Raw genomic sequence first — 11,100 nt, 5'->3', positions numbered from 1 at the left:
ATATATATATATATACATGTAAATGAAGCCTCATGAAAGCCAGCTGCGTGAAGCCGGCTGCATGGGCTTTTTTCCTTATGAATATTTATGAAAGGACTTGGCAAACACCACCAAAAACGCAACGCAATGCCACAGATCCACCCACACCGGAACATCCACAGGTTGGTTGGCAGAATAATAACACCAAATATGATCTATCCGCACAAAAAGTATGCTATTAACTGCAACAAAATCTCTAGCTCTGTTCAAGCGTTGGGAGACAGGTGATTTTCAAAGGAGTTCCCAGCATCGATGGTCCCAGAGACAGGCCAGCCACGTTTCGCTGCCACACAAATTATTCTGGAGGCCTACAACAACCGCAACAATCTCAATAGCCCAATCGATGCTTGAGAACATATCATGTGATACCAACTGTTGCGGAAGATTCCCGATCCTGTACGGAAATGGTTGGAACAAACAGAAAAGCACCAGAGCGACATTCTTGCAAAATAAGTTTCGATCAAATTGGCTCCGACGAGAATCCTCTGACGATCAAGTCAAGAATCTGGCACAAAAGAGGAGAGGGAGAGAATAGGAGAGCAAAAAGTATTTTCTGGAGCACACACGCAGGTGTACCTGGGGTCACCCTCTTATTTATTTTTATAGGGAGATTAATAATGATGAGCTGTACAGATTATATCAGTTGATAAGTCATCTTTCACCTGACGTACGACTGACAAAGGAGGCAATATGATATGGGCTCAATAAACAGGTGCGTGGGCGGCAATTGGGTGGTGGTGATGTGCCCTGAGTTGATATGTTTGAACAAAAGTTATTATTAACTATCGGACCTGTTCGTGGGATGAACAGCTTGTAATCTAATGTCCAATCTCCCTTTGGATGCCGAAGTTTGGGAGCCAACAAGAAAAACTATCATATTAAAGGCATCTATTGAATAGGGGGGTTCGGTCGGTTGGCTCGAACTTGTCAGCCTGCCATTTGATGAGGACCAAGGTCGGCAGTGGGCATAAGACACCTAGAGGTCGGCCCCCCCCCCCACCCCACAAACAAGGTCCTATTCGGAGGGTTGATGTTTAAGAGGCCAATCCTTTTGGGATGATTAGTTGTGATAGTAGGGGACCCTTGATCTGATTTGGGATAAGGATTGGCGAAGACCCTGGAGGATGGTTGATTCCTTAGCTGGATATTTGATAGTCAGAAGTTACCTTTAGGGGGATCGACTGTCGAGGGGTTTGGAAGGGGACGGGATCATATGGTCGAATTGGGGATCGGTACCACCATTTTAGTCAGGATGGCTCTAAGAAATTAGGGTCAATAGTGAAAGGACGGAGTTATTATGACTGTCCTGTTGCATAGAACCATGTGAGGTACTTAAATACCACTGACAGCGATCATGAATTAGCTTGGCGCGCAGCTAGCCATGAAAATAGTGACAAAACATGATGTGGGATAGATGAGCAAAACGACACGACTGCATGATAGGATTTTTTGGTCAACAAAGAGCTCGTCAGACGTTCTATAGCTTGAACCCCGAACAAGGATCAAATAGGACATGATGGCACCGAACCCCTTGGAGAGGGAGGGGTAATCGGTTCTATGTGGTGAGCCTGAACCTCTGGAGAGGAGATCAGTTCTGTTCGATAGTTGACGGAAGCGAGCTCTAACAGTAGTAAGATATCTTCCGCTTAATAATTTTTAATATCATATATTTTTTTATCCATAGACGATTTTCGGGAATATCTATTCGGTGATTCTTTTAGACGGCTACTAACGAAATCTTGATGGTATTGAAGATATATCTCACTGAATGGCGTCAAGGATATTAATAATTTTTGTTAGTCTGTAGTGGCCAACGTATAACCCCCAACACCAACAAACCGAAAGGTCCCAGCAGCACCCAGAAATTAATATATGAATATTTAACGGCACCACAAAATATAGCATGATATTTACAACCCCAGATACCCAGCTATATAGATAATGGTTTTCTTACAAGGGATCAAACGGTTGCACCTGCAAAAGATGCTTGCAAACACTGATGGGTTTGCATTCCATGCTTACAAGAGGAAGCATCGCCTTCCACTGTCACTGTTGCAATTTGCCGACATTGACGTCTTTTGGTTCTATGCCATTGTATGAGGACTTGCTCTGGTTCAAGCCATACTGCAAAAAGAAAATGGCACATCTGATGAACTAAATAAAGAAATATAGCTTCAGTATGTGAATTTGTTGTGTGTGAAAAAGATTAAATGTTGCAATAACATTCACGAGGCAACACCATTCAAGAATATGACGAGAACAGGGACCTTTGGGCATTTCATAAAACTGTTTTGGGAACGGTAGCCGTGATTACAATGTCAGTGGGCCCCCATCGGACTACACAACACACCATTCGATGGTTTTCCCCTTTTCCAACGGCATAGAAGCCCATAATTATGACATTATTTGGAATGCAAGAAATTAGTGAACAGGTTAGATTGGAATTGCAGCACAATTATGCTAAAAAGTTTAATGTAAGAACTGTGCTAACGCAGCATGCTCGTGTAGGTGAAGAACATGGCAACTACATACAGCTTGCCAAAACATGAGTGGCCCCATAGCTTCCGAGGTGGGACCTCCAGAATAAGGACAAGTGTGGTGGTACATGCCAGAGTTTTTCACTTACATACTCGTGTAGGTTCAACATGCCTGTTAATGGAATGATCAAACAAAAGAGGGCTGAAAGGGAAAATAAGAGTGTAAAAACCTTTCATACAGTAACCAGATTACGTTGTTAGAGTCGGCGTTCTTCATTTTGACAAGGGCAGTCTAATCACACCTATCTGAGGTTTGAAAAGGGCTTTGACCATAACATAGGCATGATCCAGATTTTTGCAGCTTAAATTCTCACCTTAATTTGATTGTAGCTCGAAGGAAATTCTTAGCAAGAACAAAAATCAGTGTCTGCCAACCGCCAATAGCAATTTTGTTATTTTGAGTCCTAAACTTTTTGACCAACAATCATTAGAAATTTTAAGAAGTAAAAGAAAAAAAGTACTCCCGAATGTGAAGTCTTAAGCCAACTGCCAATAGCAATTTTGAGCTTTACACATACTTTGAGAACTAACATATTATTACTTAACAACCATGTCCAATCAAAACAGAAACAACAAGAGCAGTAAATATGATTAAATACACCAGTCACCTTGCTTATGCAATAGGCAGTCTTATCAACGTAAATCTGCGACAAGCTATTTGCCATCTTATTTAACAGAAACTTGACACTAATGCATGGACTCACACATAAACTACCTGGTATACAGGAGCTTGACCTCACAAATTCTATATGTTTTGCAATTATCTAAGCAGCAGGAGATCTCAATGGACCATCTGAAGGCAGTACTGCTTTAGTTTCCATAGAACCATGTGTATGATCCATATACGTCTCTGATCATGTAGTGACATATTCATGCTCTACTTTTGTTTACAGAGAATTGAACAAACATGACATACAGAACAGTAGCGCATAGGAAGATAGAAAGCGAGAGCAAATCATTTAAGTTTATAAAACAGTAAGGAAATATTGATACAAATTTGAGATGGCTATTTAGTTGAAAATATTTATGATCCAAGTCAATGGACAAATATTGATACAAATTTGAGAGATTTATTAGTAGAAAAAAATTAAATTCTAGTTAATGATATAGATTTTTCTAAAGATGAATTTTCAAGATATTTTTCTACTACATATTACATCCAAAAGTTGGCAAATGAAAAAAAGCATGAAAGAAGATGGCTACTTTATTCAAAGACTTGGATAGAGTATTTTATTTTTGTTGCAAATTGCTTGACTCTGTTTCTAGTATAAGTAAACTAGCTAATGTTGATAGTAGAGATTGAAAAAATTTTAGTACTAAGCTTAAGAGTCATGAGATGAGTAATGAGCATATTATTAATATAAGTTCATATATTAATTTAAAAATGAGATTGTTGAAAAATAAAATAATTAATAAAAATATTTAAAAATAAATAAATAGAGATGAAGAATATTAGAAAAAAGTATTATTAAGAATTCTTGCAGTAGTAAAAACTCTTAGTAAAAATAATTTGACTTTTTGTGAAAAAAATAAAAAGATCTATCAAGAAAATAATAATAATTTTTTAAATCTAATTGAAATGATTATAGAATTCAATCTAATAATACAAGAACATATTTAATGCATTAAAGATAATAAAATTCATACTCATTATCTTGAACATAATATACAAAATAAATTGATAAATTTATTAGCAAGTGAAATTAAAAATAAAATGATTAAAAAAATTATAGAAGCAAAATATTTTTTTATAATACTTGATTGCACTCCAGATGTAAATCATCAAGAGCAAATATCTTTTATATTGCGATGTGTGGATATTTTATCAAGTCCAATCAAAATTATGGAATATTTTTTTGAATTCTTAAAAGTAGATGATATAACTGGCAAAAGTCTTTTTGATGCCATTGTGGATGAAATAAAACATATTAACCTTGACATTAATAATTTAAGAGGATAGGAATATAATAATGGATCTAATATGAAGGACAAATAACAAGGAGTGCAAAAAAAACTTTTAGATATAAATTCTAAATCTTTTTATACACCATATAGTTGTGACAATCTAAATTTAGTACTTTACGATATGACTAATTTTTGTACTAAAGCTATATTATTTTTTGGAGTGGTACAATATATATATTTTCTTCTTCTACTAAAAGATAAAAAATTTTATAAAATAATATATCTAATCCAACTCTTAAATCATAGTCACAAATATGTTGGAAAAATCGTATTGAAAGTATTAAAGCAATAAGATTTCAAGCTCCATAAATAGGAGATACTTTATTAAAATTAGTAGAAGTTAGTAAAGATCCTAAAACCAAAAGTGAAGCTAATTGCTTGACAACATATGAGCTTAAAAATTTTGAGTTTTTTTTGGGCATGACTATTTGATATGATATCTTGTTTCATGTTAATTCAGTTAGCAAAAATTTACAATCAAAAAATATGCGTATTGATGTTGCTATAAGATAACTGAAAGATCTTCTTTCTTTTTTTGAAAAATATAGAGAAGATGGATTTGCATCTGCTATGATTTTTTCTAAAGAAATTACATCTGAAATAAAAATAGAACCTAAATTTCATGATAAACATATCATTCATAGAAAGAAACAATTTGATGAGAATGTTAATAATGAAATAACAAAATCTCTTGAAAAATTATTTAGAATTGATTATTTTTTATATATAGTAGATCAAGCAATTTTTTCACTTCAAAGCAGATTTGAACAATTTAAGATATATGAAAATATTTTTGATTTTTTATTTAACAGTAAAAAATTGAAATCACTAGACAATAATAATTTGAAGAATATTGTCTTAATCTTAAATGTTCCTTAAAATGTGATAACTACTTTGATATTAATAGTTTAGATTTATTTTCAGAGCTAAGAGCTTTAAAAAAAATTATACAAGTGAAAGATAACAATACAATAGACATACTTAATCATATAAGAAGATTCGATTTTTTTTCAAATACATATATTTCTTTTAGAATAATGTTAACAATTTCAGTAAGTATTGCTTCGATAGAAATTTTTTTTTTAATTAAAATTAATAAAATATTATTTAAGATCAACAATATCTTAAAAAAGATTAAATGGATTGGCTATATTATCAATTGAAAAAAAAAATGTTAGAAAAACTTGATTATAAAAATATAATTAAAAATTTTGTATTTCAAAAAGCTAGAAAAATAAAATTTTAATAAAAAATTTACATAAATTTTAATAGAAAAAAATATTATTTTAATATTTTGCTTTAGGTCTCCATATGTATTGAGCCGCCTCTGAATACCCTTCGTTTATGAGAAAACATCCAATAGCAAACAATGGACATACAACACAACTTGGGAATTATATAGATATACTACAAAATATGAAGCCACCAGTATCATCACATGGATAACAAAAATAGAACGGGCTGTGAGGAAAGAAAAAGGGGTAACGAGCAGAAAAGCACCTCATTTCGATCACCCACAAGCAAAATCTGACAATGCCTCCTCAACCAACTCCAACACCAGACCACCAACCTCCTGGCTGAACTCATACATTTCCAGCCACATAAATTCTGCCCATCCCCTTCCTGCTATTTCTCTTTTCACCACTCTATCTACCACAGGGTTGATGCTACCAGGCTCACTTGGCGGAGACTTCTCTTCACCAGAGTACCAATTTCTCACAAGCTCACATACTTCCTCAGTCACCGAAGCACCTGCTGTACCATCCTTCCAAGCCCCGGAACATGCTCCGGCCCGTGGATATGAAGCCAATATGGCACTTTGACCAACGTTTAGCAATGCTGCATTGACACAATCGAATGGGAGCCTCTGGTTTGATCGCCTCTCCCTGCACTTAGCCTCTTCTTCCTTCCTGTCCAAATATTTATCCAGCAACATTGGATTCAAAGGGCTCTCCAGTGAATGCCATCTTGTGAATATCATGCAAGACTTTTCATTTTGAAAGCCAGCGGATGATAGTAACTTTTGGACAAGCACAAATCGTTCTTGTTCTTCTTCTACCTTGGGCACAAGGCTGGAAGGTTTCAGGGGATTCAACAATATTCTCCCTAAACTGGAGCCATCACGTGATAAGGAACGAGCAATCGACTCAATTGGTGGAGACCTAGAGAGAGCTTCTGAAAGTAGGTAAAAATACTAGTTAGTGTATGGAACTTTGAGATCTTCAGTGGTAGCTATGACTACACACAGCGATGTGGCATGGAGAAGCTTGGGACATATTATTTTTGACATCATCGACAAATGGTGCTTGTAGAACTGACACAGGGCTGGGGTGGTCCTGGTTCTCACTGGAGTTTGGGCATGCCATTGTTTTTTCAAGAGAATAAGCACCCTGCTAATATGTAAGCACCAATTCTAAATAGGAAATTGGAGAAATAAAAGGAAAAAAAATATCGAAGAACAAATATATGGTAGTTCAGCATGCATTAGAAATTTAAAGTTCAGAATTAAAAGTCTCCCCTTCAAATGTGTGACTCTATAAAACAAGGGGAAAAACAGCATTAATACACTGAAAAAAAAAAAATGAAGAAGGAAAAGGAACAAAATGGCTGAGATAGGAAATGACCACCAACCCGCTTATACTTGTTTATCTTTTTTCTTGTATGATAGATTAACAGACAGAGAAGAATTTCTATCAGATTCAAGACAATAAAGAACTTCACGGGACAAAAATGAATACCTTAGCACAGAAGCCCCGATTTGGTCCATCATCACCAGAACTTTTTTTACACAAACTAACCACTGCACTTTGCTTAGGTCGATTGTCATTAACAGAATGTAATAAATCATTTATTTTACCATCAACCTTAATGCGACCAGGTTGGAGCCTATCATCACAACCCGCTGAAGATGGAATAGATTTCTCTTGAACATGTTTCTTATTTCTAGAGAAGAGCAAACTTGAAACTTTCCCTTTGAAAGATGACTTGCCACTCTTTGGCTTAGCAATGCCCTCATGAACAATGGCTTTGCCAATCGAAGCATCAGAAACCTCCACATTCAACTCAGCGGCTTCATAAGCTGAAGAAGATGGAACAGATCTTGACCTTGACAAATTACTAGGGGAGAACTCCCAACTACATCCTTCCTTTACCCCACCTGTAGATAAACACGGCGACAGTAATTGAAGGTTTGTATCATCACATGACCTGCTGCTCAAAACAGCAAGTCCCCCACTATTCTCCTCTTCTTTCTTTATCTCAGGAATGGCAAGCATCTCACCCAAGGTACTTGAGCTTCTCCGTGTTTGTTTTTGTTGTTGACTATTTGCATTCGATGCCACCAATGCCCACCTCTCTGAGAGCCGTCTTCTGGCCTCCCTGATTACTGACTCAGGTGAACAAGATTTTCGACTTACAGATGATATTGAATAAGTGTAACACCCCGGCCCAAATTGGGCCCAGAATCAGCCACAGCCCACACAAAAAAAAAAAAAAAAAAAAAAAAAAAAAAAAAAAAAAAAAAAAAAAACTAGGAGAGAAGACTCCCGAAGGAGTCTTCTTCCTCCGTTCACCGGCTCCCAATCGGAGTCGGAGACAAGCTCCCTCCGGCCCTATTTAAGGAGGAGATCCCTCCTCTCTCCTTTCCATCGAAAATCTCAGGGTAAAACGGCGGCAATCGCCGGAAATTCCTCATGGAGACCCATCACTGTGACGTCCAATTTCTCGCCGGAAAAGCTTCGCCGGTGATGGAGGTAAGCCTCCTCCCCTTCCTCTCTCCTTCCCCTTCCTTCCCGTGTCGATGTGCACGCTCGCCGACGACCAGAGTCGCCGGATTTTGTTGCGAAAGAAATCCTTCTTTTTGCCGTTTTCCATCGCCGGTGGTCACCGCCGACCACCGGTTTGGCCGCCTCTTGCCGTCGGATCACCTCTCCTTTGGCCGCCGACCATCCCCGCGCCGGCTGCGCCGCCGGCCGGCCAACCAATGAGGGGATCAAAGATCCCCTGTTTCGGTCAAAAACAAGCCGCGGGAAGGAAAGAAAAGAAGAAGAAGAAGAAGAAAAGAAAGCAAAAGAAAAAGGAAAAAGAAAAAGAAAAGAAAAAGGAAAAAGAAAAAGAAAAAAAAAGGGAAAAAGAGAAAGAAAAAAATAAAAATAAAACAAAATAAGAAGAAGAAGAAGAGAGAAAAATTTTTTCTCTCTCCTCTCTCTACCTTCTCTCTCCAGTTTCTCTTTAGATTCTCTCTCTATTTTCTCTCTCTAGATCTTTCTCTCTTTTGTGGATTTTATCTCTCTAGAATCTTTCTACTCTCTCTCTGATTGCATCACAGACCCTAGGATATATTTGAATTAAAAATATGATGAATTGAGATTGCTCTGAAATTCATGCAGTAGATCTATCCCAGTCCGATCCTATTCGAAATTTGTAACACTTGATTCATATTGAGTCACCTGATAGACCTTTGATGATCTCGATCATGACTGCCTCATCGGAAGGATACGAAGGTTTCTCTCTCCACTTTCTCTCTCTACTTTCTCTCTCTAGAATTTTCTCTCTCTTCATGGATTTTCTCTCTCTAGAAGTCTTATGGATCAGTGGAGGATCCAGATACTTAGATAAATCCTAATTTTGATTAATCCTAAGAGAGGTCCTCGATTTATGTTATTAAGATCGATTATCGGTAATTTTCTTATATATGATTTTTATATTTGATCAGGGTTATGAAGAGATGATTGTCTGCATATGATATCGAGTGGAATATTTTATTAAAAAAATTCATAAGTCAAAAAAAGAACATTGATTTCTGTGCTTGGATCAGTCACCGGTAAAGGTAAGAATCTCTGTACATGATCACTATTATATATATGCTATTTTACTATTGGTCTTGCATTATTGGTTTTGCATTGTCAGATTTGAGATCGATGAATTTATTATATCTGAGATACTGTTATTTGATTTTGAGCATGAGTATGTTATGTCAATATATATTATTAAGATTGATGGCATGATTATATAGATATGACATATCTGAGTTGATCATAATGCAAGTCGGAATTGATTTGATGAAATCAATACATAATGATTAAATGAAAAGAAAGAGATATATGGTATGGACTAGCCTTGTCATGTGGACAGCCTGTCAGGAGCTTATGCCTGGGACAGCCCCACTGGCTTATAGGTGGATCAGCCGGCCAGGAGCTCATGCCTGGGATAGCCCGCCAGGAGCTTATGCCTGGACAGCCTCTTACGGGCTTCCGTACGTGGGACAGCCGGTCCAGGAGCTCATCCTGGGACAGTCTTGAAAGACTTTTTAAATGGATTCGATCCGGATGATGACTGAGGTATAGAATTGGATAGTCCAGAACCAGAAAGAAAAGGTTAAAAATCATGTGATTATGAAAGGAGAAATAAAAGATAAGACATGAAATAATTGTTGAACAAAAGTGTTTTACCTGTTAACATATGATGATGCATCTATTTTAACAAGATAGAAAATTTATGAATGTTTGCATTATTCTGGACATTGAACATGAGATTTTATATTTTACTGCTTATCCTTATTTTCAGACTATAGTACTATATCAGTGTGATATGGGAATTCTCACTGGCTGTAAAGCTCACACCCTTCATCTTTCTTTTTCTTCTCAGAGTTACAGGATGCTTATGATTGGCTATAGCTTAGATTTACGGGTGAACAGAAGGATAAATAGAGTGTCATAGTATCTGATCAGAGAATTGAAGAAATTTAATTTGTAATTATGTAAGGTTTTATGAATTATTATTGAAATAAATTATTATGGTTGATAAGGTTGTAATGATTTAATTTGGCCTTGCATATTCTTTAGGGCTTGCTCTAAGGAGTGTGCGGCCATCACGTATCCGACTCGGGTGTTGGGTTCGGGGCGTGACAGAATGGTATCAGAGCATAGGTTATAATCATTAGGGATTATGATATAAGTGATTAGAATATTACAGAGTGATATTAGAGCTTAGGTTATGATCATTGGAGATTACGGTATAAATGATTAGGATGTGATAGAATAATATCAAAGCTTAGGTTTAAGATCACTAGAGATTATGAAGAGATATTAAAACTTAATGTAAGATCAGTAGGATGTGACAGAATGGCATCTGAGCTTAGAGCTTAGGTTACGTTTATTTGGAGACAATGATACAAGTGATTAGGATATGACAGAAAGTTTAGGGTCACTAAGGATTGTCATATAAGTGATATCAAAACTTTGAGATTATAATCAATAGAGTATGATAGATAATATCAGAGTTTAAGGTTATAATCATTAAGGATGTAATAGAATGATATTACAATTTAGGTTATGATCATTAGAGAATATGATTTAAGTGGTATTTAAGCTTAAGATTATAATTATTTGAAATTATAACTTTAGTGATATTTAAACTTAGGTATTGATCATAAGGAACATGATAGATATAAAAGAGAAGATTCAATATTTAGATTTCGAATCAATAGATATTAAGATAAAATTTATGTATAAGTGGCATATGATATCTATAATAAAATTGACGAGTTATATCTTAGATT

General features: G+C 36.0%; 1 pseudogene; it reads right to left on the bottom strand.

Annotated features, from left to right (window-relative positions):
- Nucleotides 1–6,051: 6,051 nt before the first annotated feature.
- The window catches only part of LOC140850853 (uncharacterized), a 35,910-nt pseudogene continuing 30,861 nt past the window's right edge, over nucleotides 6,052–11,100 (bottom strand).

The sequence above is a fragment of the Elaeis guineensis genome, chromosome 2 (assembly GCF_000442705.2).
Source record: "Elaeis guineensis isolate ETL-2024a chromosome 2, EG11, whole genome shotgun sequence".
NCBI classification, from domain to species: domain Eukaryota; kingdom Viridiplantae; phylum Streptophyta; class Magnoliopsida; order Arecales; family Arecaceae; genus Elaeis; species Elaeis guineensis.
This window is presented reverse-complemented; position numbering and strand designations above follow the sequence as displayed.